General features: G+C 40.3%; 1 protein-coding gene across 5 annotated transcripts in view; it reads left to right on the forward strand.

Annotated features, from left to right (window-relative positions):
- RPTOR (regulatory associated protein of MTOR complex 1) overlaps positions 1-17721 on the forward strand; it is a 164049-nt gene that overhangs the window by 19231 nt on the left and 127097 nt on the right. The window lies entirely within an intron of this gene.

Consider the following 17721-nt stretch of genomic DNA (forward strand, 5'->3'; position numbering starts at 1 on the left):
TCTGTTGTAAAAATGTGTTTGGCCTCAGCTGGTTCAAAACTATGTGTCCCAGCAGTCATCAGTACTGGTTTTATCCTTTGGAACAAATGAATGCTGTACAGTTAGTAGCTGAGGAAGGCTTTTGGTTTTGTTGTAAAACATAATTTCAGAGTTTTGGTAACTGCTAGTTCTAAGTCGAGTATAATGCGCTTATACGTTTTTGAAAAGGAATGTTTTGGATAGCAGTAACACAAAGCAGGAGTTAAAGAAACACGCAAGCAACTGACTATTTATTTCCTGTTCTGTAACATCTCACTCTATCACGTTTGGGAAGTGTTTTGCTTCTGGGTATTTCAATGTCCATAGTTTCATGTGTCTCAGTAAATAAACTACAGAAAGATCTGAAGAATTAAATTTGAAGTCTGCAGCATTTTCCAAATGGATACAAAACCCAAACTAGAATCATCTTCGCTGTTAACGTTCCCCAGTGTGTTCATGTCCTTATCTGTATGCTCCAGGCAGTTTGGGTCAAAATATTCCTCTTCAAAGTACCTGGACTATTGACTACTAAATCATAAATTTATCATTATAGGCATGTAATGTGTAACCCAAACAGAAATAGTAACTTCAGTGAATGAACCTACCTGTAGATTTGCTTTAACTTTTTTTTTTTCCTTATGATGTGGTGTGCATACTAACCCGGTCTTCATTTTTTGAGGAGACATTGTTTCTTCTCTTCCTTTTAGATTGTCTTCAGTAATAATAATAATGTGCGTTTTTGTCAGCACCAGGATTTTATTTTCTGCTTCTAACATTGCTCACTACCTTATTTAATGTATAAATAATCTACCGAGTGTCTCTGTAATGTTTGTTGGTATATAGTTTAAGAGTGTGGTCTGCATTTGGAACAGTTACTGGTATTCTGTCTTCTGTATAGCACGACTGGTTGAGAAGGCCTTACTGTTAGCAGCGCCCTTGGGTATTTTTGATCAGTCTTTCTGTTGAAACTGTGATGGGTTACATTCATTTACTTGTTTCTTTGTAATTTATAAAGTCAATAAAGATAGGCGGCCACTGCCTATGTTTTGTCTGGGTCTGGAACCTAGAAGCTCTGAATGTCCCGGTTCCTACAGGGCGATAGAGAACTTGGGGTTTTGGGGTTTTTGTTCCCCCAAGTCTTCCATTCCTTCATGAGGGACTAACACCTTTAGATAAGTGGCTTGGAGATTATCTTTGCAGTAGTAATTATAAACTTTTCTTTTGCCAGACACTGCTGAGAATATTTTTCACCGAAAAAAGGGTTGTTGGCGTGTGTGTTGTGAAAGGCGGCTGGTGAAGTAGTTTGTTGTATGCGTTCAGAGTCTCTCCTCTTTCTAACTCAAACTTGATGGAAATAATAATATATTCAGAGCTATTTGAATGTAAATACAGCTTGTACCGGTTCTTTACCTCTTGCCTTCGTTTGATACTTCCCTGCCCCCTTATTCAGGGTTGACTGACTAGAGCTGAGTTTATCATTCAGTAAAAGCTGAATGTACTACCTGAAGGAGACATACTGTTTTCAGTGGTGAAACATTTACGTTACTAAATCTGTGGGTAATTGTCTGTGGGTATGCTTTTTTCTGAAGTGTTTTCTAAGTACGTTTATATAAGAAGGACTTGTCTTGAAGCATATATGGTATATATTTAAGACAAGAGAATTTACTTTTGTGTTCTTCCTCTTGGTACATTGACAATCTTTTTCATCTCCCTCTAGCAGCCCAAGAATTTGGCAGAAAATTCAAATAGCGTCTGAAATCAAATAGGAGAGTAAAACATTTTGATGCAAAGGTCAAAACAACTCTTTTTCTCTCCTCTTTAATAACAGAGTCCATATTACTGAGGAATGAGGGACAGGCGTCTAGGAGCAGCAGGCACCCTGTGTGAGCCGACCTCACGCTGCCTTGTAGAGTTTGCACAAAACATGAGGCAATTACTGAGCTCAGATGTTTGTGCGCAAGGTGCCTGGTTCTTAACAGTAAATCACAGTCCTTTGAAACATTGCAAAGCTAAACACGTACCGTTTTATTGCACTCTACAGGGCTCTTGAGTTTTCTGCAGTAATAAAGAGAAGTTGACGTGCCATCTGCAATAAAACAATAGGAACATTATTGAATTTCCTAGACTTTTCGTATAAATACTAATACATCTAGTTTTGGCTATTTCTCAGTGTTTTGGAATGGTTGAAGAATTGATGGAAGGAAGGCAATTTGGGGAAAACTAGGCAGTCTGAAAAAAAGACCGAATCATTAAAATCTGCTGAAATAGCCAATATTACATGTCAGTGTCGGTCCTTACGCTGGGAAATGCCCGTCATCAGTATCTTGCTGTGAATGCAGAAACAGTGCTAACTACTGGTAAAGGGATCATGTCAGTAATAAACGCTGTGTGGAAAGTCCTGTGACACTGCTACCAGTGCAGTCCTTGTCTGCTTATAATTGTAGGATGCTGTTCAAATACACGCCCGTTTTTGTTAAATAAAAATAGCTTAGGTGAAAAAAGCTTTAAAAGGGGTAAGCATGAAAATTCTTTGTTTCTGGAAGCTCCCAGGCTGCACAGCTGATGTGTATTTCCTTTCAGGTCTTACTGAACCCCTTTCTAAAGAATTTATCAGCTTGCCATTGCTGGAAGTATTTGTTCTGATTAAATTTAAGACTTTGCTTTATTGTTGTGTAGCTACATAAATTTGTGTGCTGCGGGAGTAAAAAACACTTCAGCCGTTTTTTCATTTGCAAAATACTGCAGTTAAACAATATTCAGTCATTCCATTGCAATTCTCAAATGAAAATTTTACTGGGGGAAGAGAGTAGGAGATGACAAAGCTTTGTCTTTATAAAGGATTTTCTGGACAAGTAAGAGTTCTTGCAATTCAGTGCAAAGATAATTTACGTGCTAGTGAAAAAGTGGAAAGAAAAAGACAGCTCTTCTCTAGTATTACCTTAGGTCATGGGTTTTGAATTTCACTGGGAGTGGAAGGGGTTAAAGCTGAGGGTAATCTGGAAAGCAGGCTCAATTACAGGGGTTAAAAGGGGTTGCTTAAGCAGCTGAGAATGAAAGGAGAAAAAGGTAGTGAAAGTTAAGAGCCCAGGACCCCATAACGCCCAGCCTGATTGGAGGGGGAAACCTCCGGGTGACTGCTCTTCTGGGGTTTGGGGCATCCGCAGCCTGCTGGATCAGGGAGCGGCTGGTGCAGCGGGGCAGAACTGGGGCTTGCTGGTTACAGGACCTGGATTAAAGAGTTTGGCAGGCAGTGTCAGGAGAACACCATGAAAAAAGGAGAGTCTTTAGCTGAGACAGCACATTATATCGCTTTTATTGCCCAAAATAAAATACTTCCGATTTCTCTTGGAGATTCTTCGCATGCTCTGTATTTAAAATATTTAGATAAGAAATTGATCGCATTGAAATGGTGTTTCTCTCCTTCTGATCTTCATTTATTACCCTCTGCAGAATACTGCCTGTGTTAGGTGCAACGTTGTAGTAAGTGACCAGCAAGAGCACTCGTTGCCTTGTGCTGGCAGTAAGTAGCAAATATTTTCCCTGCTGTTGGGATGCAAATTTAGTTTTCTTGGCAGCATTGCATGTTATGCCATTCAAAAGGCAGGAACTTTTATTTGTTTAGAAGTCAACAGACTTTGTTTGAAAATAGGAATAATAGACTGCGAATTCTGAGTGCTGCTGCAGTGAGATGGTTTATGGAGATGCAGTAGCTAGTGAGGATTTTTATGAGCAGAAGTTACTGTTACTTAAGTCCCAGTTTACATCCATTTATCAGCAGAGCCTGGGACTTGGGTTCTTTGCTGTAACATTCGGCAGAGCTGGAGCAGAGGGATTAGTGGAGAGGATGAAGGTGTTACTTGGCTTTCTCCTGCTCCTCTGCACAGCACGCTGTTCCTCTTCTTGCAGACTGGTTTGAGAGAGCATGTTTTTCTGCATCCTTTTGCCTGGAGTTCTCTGAACTGGGCTACAGTACTTAAAAAGCACCAGTTACCACGTGTGAAATGATCATGGTGTGCAGTGTTGTACAGAATGCTATGAGATGAGGTCGATCTGTCATAGCTAGCTTCGTTCTTAGGGTGCCAGACTTTTTCTTTCTCCCCTCCCCCCCTTCTCGTAACGGACATCTCATTACTTGGCTTCTAGCCTTCCCTAGACAATAAAGTTTCCTGCGTTTCCACTCCTGTGTATACACCTTTGAGAATGGGGCTGTGTAGCCAAAGGCAGAACTGTAGGTTGAACGATGCACAGTTTGCATAATTCAAGATCTGGTGTGAAGCAGTCTGGAGCATATGCTTATTAAATTTGCATGAAACTACAGATTTTTTTTCTTTTTGTTGGCTATGGCTTTTGACCATTTTCTTTCTTTAACTCTAAACTGACCAGAAAATTCACACTTTTCTTCCTTTATTCTCATCTTGCTCAATAATTTTGTCGCTTCTGTTGTGATTTTTACTAGTCCAAATGACTCCCAATGGCACTCCTATACCAGGTGCTTTTTGCAGTACTGTTCTTCATTCTCTGACAGAAACTTTCCCAGTGCTGCCACTGGAAGGTCAAAACCTGCTGTTCATAACTCTTCCTGAGTAGAGGTGAGGTTCAGAAAGCTGCCTCAGAGACACTTACATTCCTACATTGCTTATGAAGTGCATTCTTATCGCTGGAGGAGCGAGACCTTGTCTCAGTGAAAATTAATGTTTTAAGTTTTTTAAAATCTTCCTTTTCCTAAGAGTTTGTGCCATGTGTTCTTTGCACACCTAGCTGTGAGACCACTGAAAAACAGATGGTTGTATCTCCCTTGGGTGTGGTTTAGTAAGGCTTCCTTTTTTTTTTTCCTTTTAATTGCACTCTTGCAGCGCACAGGAGCACATGGAAGAGGGTTTGGTTGAGCCAGGTACTGTACAGATGAAATGGAAACCACTGCTGCACAGCTCGCAGTCTGAAATAAGACTGATGCAAACAAATGGGAGAGTACAAAGAGACAGTAAAATAACAGCAGTCAATGTGATAGGGTCTTAGCGTAACAGAAGCCTGACTCTAAACATGCTGGTAGATGTTAGTTACAGCACGGTACAATATAGAAATAAGAAGCAATCGGTTATAGGGGAGTTTTGAAAGTGCAATCACCAGGTGGAAGAGAATATACTGAGGGCAATAGGTTTGGAACAGACCAGAGTATAGGGTTGTAGGTAAATTTGGTTTGCATGTGAGATTACTGAAAAAAATAAGGTTTGGAAGGTGCAAAGAAGAGGAGCAATGGTAGAGCTGGAGGAGAGGATATCTAGAGGGTAATTACAAACAACACGTTCTTTGAGCTGAAGCAATATGTAATTGGCACGTCACGAGATCTGTCAAAGAACCTTGACAGCCTTGGGACCAAGCAAAGCCGAGGGCTGGAGTGGAACTGTTATCCTTTCAAGCTGGACTGTTACAGAAAATAAAGCTTTAGTTATGGTACACAAGAGTTGAGGACCATGGATGGGTTAGAACAAAAGGAAAGTTGCTTTCTCTACTATATTTCAGGTAGACTTTGGTCTGATGTCTTATTTTGATGTGTACGGAGGTTTCAGGGGAGGGGGAAGGAGCTCCGGAGACCCTTGTAGCAATTTGAATATTTGTTGTCCATTGAAGCCAGTTGCAGTGGCACAATATTCAAGTGTTTGTGTCTTTAAACAAGCCATCTCGCCGCTGAAGAGAGTGAGCGTTGGGCCCTGGTCTTCGAGAGACTGGGAAATGAGCCAGCGAAGGTGCAGAGGTGCGAAGCACTCTGAGCTGTTCTGAGGTCCTACAGAACTGTTGTAGTGGGATCTTGCTTTTGTATCGAGACCTTTGCTTCAAGTTGAAGGTCAATTCTTCTATGGAATTTGGGATTTTTTACATCCTCTGGTAGGTAACTTAATGGAGCATGAGAGGTTTGTGCCGCCCTGTAAGATTTAACCACAGCAAGGTCTGTAATTTGTCATCTGTGCAATGTCTGTTTCCCCCGTGCCCTCTCCTGTCCTTTCAGGCCAGTAGCTCTAGGGCTTCCCTACCTCCCCTTGCGATAACCAACACCAGCAAAGCCAAAGAGCTTTAAACGTTACATCCCAAAGAATTTTTTTTTCTCCTTACACCCACTTGCCTAAATAAAACAAAGTCAATTACAGTATTGATTTTTCTAATTCAAGTGCTACATTGTTGTCTCCCTTTTTTTTCTCTCCACTTCCTCTGTTTTTGCTAAGGCAGTCATCTTCACTGTTTTGGTTGCCTAATGGAATTAGCTGTGAGTATTTCATTATGGCTCTGCCTGAATGGACATCACTGGAGTGAAGGAGAACTGTGAGCTATGAAGGGGGATGAAAATCCCAGATGGGGGAAGGACTAGAGAGATCTAGAAGGCAAGATTAAATAAACTTTTAGAAAGCCTTTGGGAAGGGTGACTTGAAAGCAAATACTCATATTTGAGAATGCCTGCATCTGTAGCATCCCTAGTCACTGAGGATGGTGTGTTAATGACGGTGTGGGCGCTGTCACACAGCAGTTTTGCTTCTCTTCCTTATGCAGTTCTCTTCTTGATGCTCCATTACTTACATTAGTGTCACTTATTAAGAGACAGGCAGTTACATATCTGAACTCATTAGTCTGGCAGATCTAGGCATGTCTTAGGTCTTTCCAGCCCATTTAATTTACATGGTTGTACCTATTTTTCCACTCAGTTCAAAGAGGTGACATAATCAAGGAGGAGCGACTGCAGCAATCTCTTATTGAAGTGGGCCCAGGGGAACTGAGAAACTTAGTACTAATCCCAAATAGGCATGCCTGTTCCTTTTATGTATAGCATTAATAGAAATGTTAGTTAAACTATGGCTACATATTATCTTCTCCCCCAAGTTCTTGATGCCAGGTTGAGACTCTCAGCAGTATGTATGTCCCATTGTGCTTAACTATGCAGGCTTTAAATAAAAGGTTTTCCTTTTTTCTAATCCAGTATCTTATGGCGTGTGATGCCTCTTGCAGCTTGCATCCACCAGTGAGTGATGGTCTCTGAGGAGACATCTCATACAACATGGCTAGATTATGCCTTTTGTGGCAAGCCTTCAAGGAAACAGTGATGCTTTTCTGATCAAATGAGGCTGCTTCTTTCTCTCTGCTAGTCTGCTTCCCAACAGTTTTCTCTTAATTTCAAAGGAAGTACAGCCAAGACACTTGAAACAGATAATTTAAAGCCTCTACCTTTTTGTGCGTGTTTTCTGTTGTTGATGCTGTTGTTTCCCTCATTAGGTATCTCTGGGCTTTGATACAGTTTCTGAGGTTTCATTGCTTGCATTGCTTCCTTCTGCCTAATTAATTGGTAAAGTGCCTGCTGCACATCAGAGGTTGAGCATTTCCTAAAGAGTAACTAGTTAAGCATGAAAACTAATTGAACACATGACCTAATTATTGGTGTCTCTGTGAGTCATACTTTTCCTTTATTTCTGTGGGGTTTTTCTTTTAAAACAACAGTAAATACTAATTGTTCCTGCAAAAGAAATACTGTAGAATTCCAAAGGGGAAAATGTAAAATGGAAAAACTTGTACTTGGTCTCCCTACTCTGCAGATGTAGGAGCATGTAACAAAAAATGAAGAAGGAAAAAAAAAAATATTGTGACCTTGTTTAAGAAAACCAGGTTTTCCTCAGAGGACTACGTTTGTTGTTTTTTATTTCCCAACAGCCTCTTGAATTTGGCAGCTATTTCAGGCTCTGCAAAATTTTGCTGTATCAATCCTTTGCTGTCTTGTTAAAGATCAACTGTCTTCAGCATAAACCAGCATTTTTGTCCAGGGGAAAAAAAAAAAGTCTGTCATAGAAGAGGGGTCAACAAGTGTAATTGCCAAAGCCAGTTATTAATGTTCTCATTCTGTCTGAAAAATTGTTGTGGTACCATTCTGAGCTTGACTGTTAGCCATGTGCTGTTTTCGCAAAATATCCCTCTAGAAGAACTGGTAGTTTAGCCAGAAAAGCACAAATTTTAAGTATGGTAAATGATGAAAGCCACTTTTTAATGTCTTGTGAATATGGAGAAAATTAGGGTAAATTAAGCAGTATCTGACTTAGTAGTCAGATTAAAAGTAGTTTTCCTTTTGGTAGTTCTCCGAGAGTGGTCTGCAGCCCAGCCGTCCACTCATCCACAGCATAGCTTGGCAGGGGAGAACACAAGACCAGGGTCTCAGTTTAAACCATCAAGGATGCATTGCGTTGAAGCTACCCTCTTTTGTGCTGAAAAATCTGAACTGGGCCACCTATTTTCTTCTGCACTCGGGGCACTAAGCATCGGGAGGAAGTCACGATGAACGACTGTGGAGGTTTTCGCATCTTAAACCACTGCATAGGTTCCCTGGAGTTCTGTAGCCTGAATTGTAGCAGTGTATCTGTAGGCACTGCTGATGTGACTGCCTTCACACGGGAGTACCTGTACACAAAAAATCTCCTATAGCAATGATAACTAAAGGATTTGGGAGTAAGCTGTACAAGTGGAAAGCTCCCTACTGCAGTTCTGGGGCTCAGGCTAGGTAGAATGCATGTTTTAGTTCTTTTGATAGCGAGGGGAAAAAAAAATATCTGATAAATCTTTAACACACTACTAAAAATGAAGTGGAAACCATGAAATTGCAGCAGTAATGTACTTAATACTGATTTCTCTGAGATTCTCGTGGAGAAATGAGGCACAAAAAGGAAAAAATAGTTACAGGCATGAACTGATGTGAAGGAAGCATGTTCAGAAGCTGTAAAGACAAGGAAGTGGCATTAAGCTGTTCTGTGAACTGAACTGTTCATGCATTGCAGATCAGCGGTGATCTGGCATTCTGGAACTAAGTCAACAAACTTGCAAAATCAGTTTAGTGGGAAAATCCTCTGGGTCTTGCCATCTTGCTGAAAGCCTCAAACACTGCAGGCAGGAGTGACCCTGAATGAAGGAGATGGGGCAAAGGGGAAGCTATTGCCAAAGTCTACAAAGATGTTTGAACCACAACAGAAAGGATGTTTAACTTGTAAGCAAACAAAATTTCTTCCCATTTTATTAGAAAAGTGATGCAGTGATGTGACTGTTTAGGTTAGCGTATCTCTCTGAGAAGTGGCAGTCTTCAAAATCAGTAAACTGCTCAAGCAGCTGCTGGACGATGATGCCCGCCTCGGTTGTGCTCTCTCTGGGAAGCAGACCTGCATCGCTGCAGGACAGAGGCTCCAGAACACCCCCCCACTATTCTGCGCATTTTAAACAGCTCCCCTTGAAAATGCGAAGAGTGACCTGGTAAAATCTCCCAGATGCACATTCGGTAAGGCCTGCTTGGCCAGGGAGCTGTTAAGGGCATAAGGTCACCAAGAACCAAATTCTTCTTTTACCTACCGCCTTCCCCTCTCTTACACACTTCGCCATTTGCAGAAGCAATGGGCTCCCCTTGCCGAGGTGGAACTTCCTGAGACTGCCTCTGAAATGCTTTTCCTTTGCCTTATCACCCAGCATCTGAGCTCCTATTAATTTTGAAATCCTGTTTGAATGCAATCGTTCAGTGACCATGCTTTCTCTTGCTTTGCTTTCTGTAGTCTTCTGACAGTAAGATCCATTCATGTTTTATACTTCCTCTCTGCTTTGTTTTGTATTTTGTCATCAAAATGAAGCCAGAGTTGGCAGACAAGCAAGATTTTTGTTTTCTAGGGTATTTTCATATGACCATTGTACTGTTAATGTCAGTTTGTCCTAAGATGTGAAGAAAGACCTGATATTAGAAAGGCTTCTGGAAAGAGATAAGCAGCTCTGCCTGCTCAAATCTGATTAACGTTTTTCTGTAATTACCACCCAGCCTCTGTGTGACCTATTTAAAAATACCTTGTCTTTGTGTTCCATGGACAGTAGTGAATCACTGGCGATTAGAGGCAGGGAGGAGCCTTCTGCAGATCCACTTGCAGCGACGCTGGTGCTCTTTAGTAAACACCACGAGGTATCCACTGGCCAAGGATTCAGTCACTGCAAACTTGGACATGCAAATGGTATCGTATCAGACAACTGAAGCTTCTTTCTGAATGGACATCAGAGTTGTGCAAAACATAGAGCATTAGCAAAGAAAACTATTTACATTTTAATTGATATTCCTGCTCATCTCTAAGGCAGAATGAGAAAAGCCTGAAGTACTTTGGTTTTAACTCCTTTCATATGGATCTTAACAAAGCATAAACCTCTGAATGATTGTTTTTCCTTCTCCTGACTCATTAAGCTGTTTGTTAATCTGAGTATCGCTTCATTAACCAATTACTTTGCAATCAGAGGAAAGTGTGAAATTACTAAATAATTATTTAGTTTTTTGAGAAGATTAACTTCTTGTCCTAGCATGAATACAGGGTAGTAGTACCTTTACTAGTAGTACCTACTACCTCAACTAGGGCGATGCACTTTGACCAGAATATAAAGATTCACTTACGCACCAGATCGTGGTCCTGCAGCCTGAACTGGGCTCCAAGTAATATCTAAGTTTATATTTAAGAAACAAGAAGATGCAGAGCCTGAAACTTTAAAGAGCTCTTAAAATAGAGGTTATAAAGAAGGAATAGTACTAAAATGACACTGTTGCTTAGGAGTTACGTTATTTGACTAAGTAGGTTTTAAAGATGTGTCCTGGTGTGTACTTAAAATCCTGTTAGAGCATTTTGTGATGTGACCCATCAAAGCCATCAAACTGTCGTGAGTCTGAGGATAGAGATCTGGCACATAAGAAGCAGATTTAAGTTCTTTTACAATTCCCTTTGTTTAAAAATAGTTATTTACACAGCCATCTCAGCATGTTTATTTTATTTGAATAGATAGGGAAGGATTCTTACCGTACAGGGTAGGCTGGTGAGTATAATTTCTATACATCTTGGGGCAACCTGGTAGTGTGTAGCAGCCTGTAATTGCTGAGAAACACACCTGTCTCCTGAATCTATTGTAGCAGAGATGCAAGGTTAGTAGTCTTGATTTTTTTTTTTTTTGTCTTCCCTGTCAACATCGGTTCTCATGAATGGACTGCTCAGAGGTATTTTTGTGGAAGTATTCTTGAATACTGAATCCACACGATGAGGATTAGGTACTTTAGAATTCATTTCACATTGGACTTAAAAGCAAGGTCAAAGACTCTGCAGAGGAAAGGTAAAGTCACTACCCTGCTGACTACAGTCAAGCGAATAAATGTTCCACCCTTACAGCTTAGCTCTAGTAATGCATTTTGTCCTAGACATCTAGCAAATTAAGCTGTTTAAGTCTTGGGCTGCTTGTGAATATATCAGCATGTAGGAGATTGAGATGGACTTTTAAAATGCAACCAAATATCTACAGAAGACTTGCCTGAGACTTGCAAGAGTCTTCCTTATGGCTTAGTTTAACATTTAAACTTAAATATCTGTAAATTATACTACATCTTCACTGTAATTAATACTTTTCAAATTAGCAATAACTAATAATTTTATCAGAAACATTTTTTCATGGCCTGCATTAACCAGGTTAAGCTGGTGCTTGTAACATCAATTTGGGATTTCCAGCATACTCCCTTGTACTTAAATATGCAGGTTTTTATTATCTCTGATTAATCCTCATGAATTTACATCAGGGTCATTTCATGTACCGACAACATAAAATTAAAACACCTAAAAGGTGTTTTTTTTAAAAAAAAATTAAAAAGCCTGGAATCTGTGGATATGGTTCAGAATAATTTGTATTTGCATGTATGTGTCTAACCCAGGAGTTACTGTGGTCATATCAGCTTGGGCTTACAGGCAGTGGAATTTGATTGATTGATAGTAGGTATAAATTGAAAGCCCTTCCTACATTGCTGAATTGATCTCTGAAGTTATCACATAACACGCTCTTGAAGCTCTTTACTTCTCTGCCACCCGCCTTTTGCAGTCTGACCTCGTGCAGCAAAATCCAGATCTGGCACTCATGTTTGCAAGCATAAAGAAATGAACAGCAAAGTTGCATCAGTGCAAACGTTGTGAAATTCAGAAAACCCTCTGTGAGACTGCAGGCTTCCTGCCAAGTTCTGTGCTAGACAGAGTTTGCCAGGTACTTTGGGACAGACTTGTCGTACCGCTGTCCTTTTCAGGCTCTACGGCAAACTGGGAGTGACTACAAGGTCATGTGCTGCCTGGAAAGGATTTCTGTCTTACTCAGATTTTGCTGCTGTTTTCTTTGTTTGGGGTGGATGTGGAAAACAGCTGCGCAAGTTAGAGTACAGTGCTTTTGGACAAAGTGTCAGATATCCTTTAGAGAAAAGGATGCAGATTTGTTACAAGACATTCTTTTTGTTGATGTAGCAAGGGTTATTTTAAACAAACACTTGTAACGGGGCAGTGCAGATCACGTTGCTACATGAATTCCAAAGATGGAATATATTTTTGACTGATTTCCTGAGGAAGCCAGGCTTTTAAAACCATGCAGTGTGTGGTTGCATCTTGCACCCACGGTACATCCCAGCAACCGTAACACATCACATGCCATTTTTAAAAGGGTTGAGAATTCAGAATTTAAACTTGTCCTAAACATTTTGTGAAAATAGCTGGATGGAGGCAGGGGACGGACTGTGTATTGTTACTCTCCTGGTCAACTAAGGAACAGGCTGCAGTCTGAGCCCAGCTCTCACTGGACATTAACAGCTACGAATGGGAAGGGAAGAGAAAACACCCAGACCTGCAGAAAGAGATTGCATCTGATTAGGTGATAGAAAATCCAAAAATGAGCAGCAAAGTTGGGGAAAATGTAGCTTGATTCCGCTGCTCACAAAAGAATTATTTTCTGTGTAGATTGTTCATTTATTGTGAAATTGTGCAAAAATAAAAGTGTTCTTGTACAGTTCTAAATTTGTCTATTCTTTGATGTGTTTCCGAAGCCAGTGTAAGTTCAGGATCCTAAATCTTTCTTTGATGCAAGAAAACAGATGTGTTTTAGTAAGTATTAATATTAAATCACAGTAAATCACAGGATTGAGATACTAATACGGTTTTGAATGAACCAAAGAACAAAGTATTTTTGTTATGAATGAAGTATATAGCTTTCCACTAAAACAGCTTCAACATCAGAAGACTTGGAAGTAGGCCAACTTAGTGTCATATAGAGAAAAAGAAAAAAGTGTGGGAATAACAGCATCGTGAAAAGTCCATAGTAATGAAGTTAATTGGAAAGCAATTAGTGGGTATAAAGCAACCAGTAAGGAAAGTTGTTAGGAACGTAAACTGTTAGTGTGTTTTGGAAGAATTTTTTTTGTGGCAGAAGTGGCTTAGAGAGAAGTGCTTGAGATGTAGACCCTCAGTGGTCTTTGCAGAAGCTCAGTCTCCAAGGAGAGGTTTATCCCTTGGATTAGTTCTAGCGCTGTCCCTGCTGAGGTTATAGTGAGCGAGCAAAGATGAATAATGAAGTGGTGATGAAAAGCCCGCTGGGTAGGTAACTGAACTGGGCCAACTGGGCTGTGCTGGAGAATGGGAGCAGTTGAGCTGTGTTGGTTCTGATCCAGGACCCTGGCCGGTACCCTGGCCAGCTGCAGATGGGTAAAAAAGTTTCACGCACAGAGCCTGAGCGTGTATCATATATGCTTAATGGCTTTCTGAGCTGGAGGTGGAGTCTTGGTATTTTACTGCCCTGTGTATATTGTTCTTCCAGGAGTTTATGAATGCCAGAAAGTTTAAAATGGTTCAAAGAAGTGATTGAACGGTGGTGTCCTGTGGCAAGGACGTGCTTGTCTCTACAGTGTTTAGTTAAGCTGTGCATCTCTGTTCTTTTCCTCTAAACATGTCAATGGATATTTTAATTTTATTTCACCTAGTTCTAGTGTTGGAAGAAATAATAGCTAGCCAAGAGAAAATGAATAAAATATAATTGGTTCTCATTTTACAGGCCAGTGTTATATACAGCTTCTTTATCTTTTTCTCTTGGCAGATGAATCCTAGTCCATTTAATCATTCCTCATGTGAAAGCCATTGCACACCTAAAAAACCTCAGACCTGCACACAGTCTTCAAGATACAGGTGTTTGCTGGATCTCTACAGTGGCATAATGGTTTTAGGGTTTCTTCCTTGCTTCCTAATGATTGCTAACTCTTTACTTGCTCTTATGACTGCTGGCAGGCTGACATTTATACAGAACAGCTCCTTACACTCCCCAGATCTTGTGTCTGAGTGCTCGTACGTAGTTCAGGGCTAAGTGTTCTCTGTGTAAAATCAGAATGGTGGTGTTCTTGCACAACATTTAAACGCATCTGTCTTGGATATCCTCTTCCATACTGCTGCCGAAAAACTCCCTATCGCAGGGGCTGCCTGCAGCAATTTGGAATAACCCTCTGTCATCAACAGACTGTCGTGTTTCTGCTCGCTCCCTTTTCAGGAATATTTATTCATGTGTTGGATGGTTTGGGCTCCAAAACCGATCCCCTTGGAACTTCACAGCGACTTCCCTCCGTGGACAAAATTAATGATTCTCTCCCCACCCGCCTATTTTATAAGCAAGTCTTTATATATGGACTTTCCTCCAAATCTCTTGTTAAGATCTTGCTAAATGGCTTCTGGGAATTGAAATGGGTTTATATCAAAAAGATACTTTCTGTCATCTCCATGCTCTTTGATTTCTTTAAAAAACTCTAGAAGATAAGAGTTTGATTAAAAATAAGTATGGCTTCTCATTAGAGATGCTAAATGGACTCTTCCCCGAGGTGTTTATTCATGTTTCTGCTTGTTTATTATTATTCCTACCAATGTGCTCAGCACAGGCGTCGGACTGCTCTGGATTCCCTCTGGATTCATTTAAAAAAATTATGTCATGCTTACTGCTTTCACATTTCCTGATACCCAGGCAGTTTTAAACTGAGGTTACCCTCTAACGGTTAAAGTTCGGTAATTTAATACTTGAGTTAATTTAATTTACACTTTTTGTTCTGTAGCTCCTGGAGATGTGATGGGGTGTGGAAAGTCTGGTGATCTCACTGCTTGTGACTGATGGCGGTTGACGATGGCTGCGTCAGCTCTGTAGCTGCTGGCCGTCTGCCTCCAGCAAGTTGAACCTTAAGCATGTGCTTCCCAAAGCTTGTAACTCCTGATCACTTGGAACAACTACTCATGCTGCGCATTAGCTTCCTCCAGGTTCTTATGCCAGTCCCTGTGTATCTTGTAATTTTTTTAATCCTCTGGAACCCACCTTACAGATTTAATTGAAGATTTTTTTTGTTGGTAGTTGAAATGTTGATCTGAGTGTTGATTCATGTAAAGTATTTTTAATACCAAAAATCAAAATGGCAGTCAGTCTTAAATCTTGCTTGCATTTTGTGATGGAATAACTTTTATTTGAAAACTTCCTAACGAGAAGAAAATTCTCGGGCCTGGAGAAACACCACCCACTCCTCAACCAAAAAAACCCCCAGAGCGCAGTGCTGCCTTGCAGTCACAGCTAGCGTACGATCCTTACTCTGTGCTTCTCAAACTTGGGTTGCAGCAAACCGGAACAGATCTTTAGCTGAGGCTTGGCTGAGCTTAAACAGGTTTTTTTTCCCAGCTAGACAGAGGAAATCAGAAGGGTGTTTAGGAAGCTGTGAATCCAGTGTTTGCTAGATGTACCGTGTACTATTTCCTCATAGAAATTAACTTACAATTTATAAATACTTATAAATATGGAAATATATTTTTGTGGTCTGTATTCATCAGAGTTTTCTTACTTGATGCAAGATGTTACCCAGTGCAAGAGAATAGTGATGGGTCATACAGGCCTTGCGCACTCTTAGGCAATTCTGCAGAGGCTCCTTGTGCTTTATCTGACCATCGGGTAACTACCCGACTTCTGTCCGTATATCGGCTTGTCTGCATGTTCCAGCTCTTTTTGGAGCTTTAGGTTTCTCGCTTCTTTCTGCTCAACATCAAAAAGTTCCCTAACAAAAGGACTGGAGGTGATTGCAAGAATTTCTGAATATTCAGAGAAGTCGTCTAATGTGACCTTTAGAGAAATGGAAACAAGGGTGAATTTGAGCACCCAGACAAGAACAATGAAATTGAAGTTCCAGTCCTTATAAGGACAAAAAAGATGGCACAAATGACTGAGCTTCCTTTCTGCTGCACTAGAATATGATTTAAACCTTTTGAGAAGCTTACTGAAATTTTTTGAGCCTATTTTTTGTTTTCCTGCATGGCATTATAAGACGATTTCATAGAATGCTTTAAAAATAAATAAATAAAATTGTAGTAACGCTATTTTCTTCTAATTTGTCTAAGCTATTCCTATTGTATTTTAATTTGTTAACATGCAAGTATAAACGCTGCTGTTCCCCTACTGCTTCTTTATTAAGTGAGGATTAGTGTTTGAGGAATGTTTTAAACAAAACAGAAGCTTGTCTGTGTGGTGCATACTTAAAATGCCCTGTCTTCATTTTGCTCTATTATAAGTAATAGCTATTTTAGTGTTCTTTTTTTCCTAAGGTTTTGTTCTTAATAATTTAAAAAAAAATTATTTTTTAGCACCAGGATTTTTAGCCCCAAGATTTTCCGGGGCGCTGTAGCCTCAGTGAGTGGAGATCTGAAAGAGAATTCCTTGCCATGCAAGAACACATGCACATTTCATTCTCGGAGCTTATTTTTAAGCTGCGCGAGAGACGATTAGGAACCGCAGCAGGTCGTGGTGGTGGGGATCCAGCGCTGGCTCTAACCTGGCTGGCCAGGTCCTGCCTCCTCAGCTGCTGTCATGAGGAAGACATGTGATTTAGATATACATAGAAGTTATTATCTCTATTTCTGTCAGTGCCACGGTGGGCAATTTTTCTTTCGGCTGATCTGCTATATATTTATGCCATCCTTATGAGGAGTTTTTTGTTTGAAGTCTTTCAATAAGCCCTCAGAAAGGCTAATGGTAACAAAATGTTCCCACCCGATCGCTGTAAAAATCCAGTGCTCTGTAAGACTTGGGCTCACACTGGCTTTTTTTGAGGGTTTTGTTGAGCCAACGTGTTGTCCCGTGTTACTAATGGGATAGTTACCACTCTGTGATACCCCGGACATAGTAAGTAAAGCCTAGAGCAACGCTGAAAGATGAGAATGGCTTTTTCCTGTACCGTAATTCAGAATCAGACTTTAATATACTGTTCACTCAATGAAAAAGGACTTATTTCCATTTTTCCTACCATAGCTATTTTATCCTACACCGTGAAAGTCACAGGATAAGAAAGCACAAAGGTTTTCATCGTGTAGTTTAACTCATGAATATCTCATTCAGTGCTGCGCATCATGCGAAAACACTGTAAATGTGCACTGTTGCTCCTTAATTGATAGTTATTATCTAATAAAAATACAGAAAAGAAAGCAATGGGACACAGATGAAGATGTTTTGATTTAGTCAAAAGTTAAATTGTAGCAACTGGAAGAATAACGATTGGTTGAGGTAGTCTTTGTGGTGAATAGCTCTAAAATAGTAAAAAAAGAGGAGGTATTCCTCATCTCTCCGCTTTGTTGCTTTTGTAATGAGATGCAGCTTGACAGAGTTCTTATGCAAGGATGAAAATCAGGCCGGAAGCGCATGCGTGTAGGTGTGGAATAGGTTTAAATTTCTCCAGTAATCTCCAGAGTTTTCACCATAATTCGTTTTCCTGCACACTCACCCATTTTTGGTTTTGGGCCTTTTAATTTTCTGAACAGTTATGTTGCTCAAAACTTCTATTTAAATGTGTTAAGCTAAATAAAATAACTGTAACACCAG

This window comes from Ciconia boyciana, chromosome 16, assembly GCF_034638445.1.
Source record: "Ciconia boyciana chromosome 16, ASM3463844v1, whole genome shotgun sequence".
NCBI lineage: Eukaryota > Metazoa > Chordata > Aves > Ciconiiformes > Ciconiidae > Ciconia > Ciconia boyciana.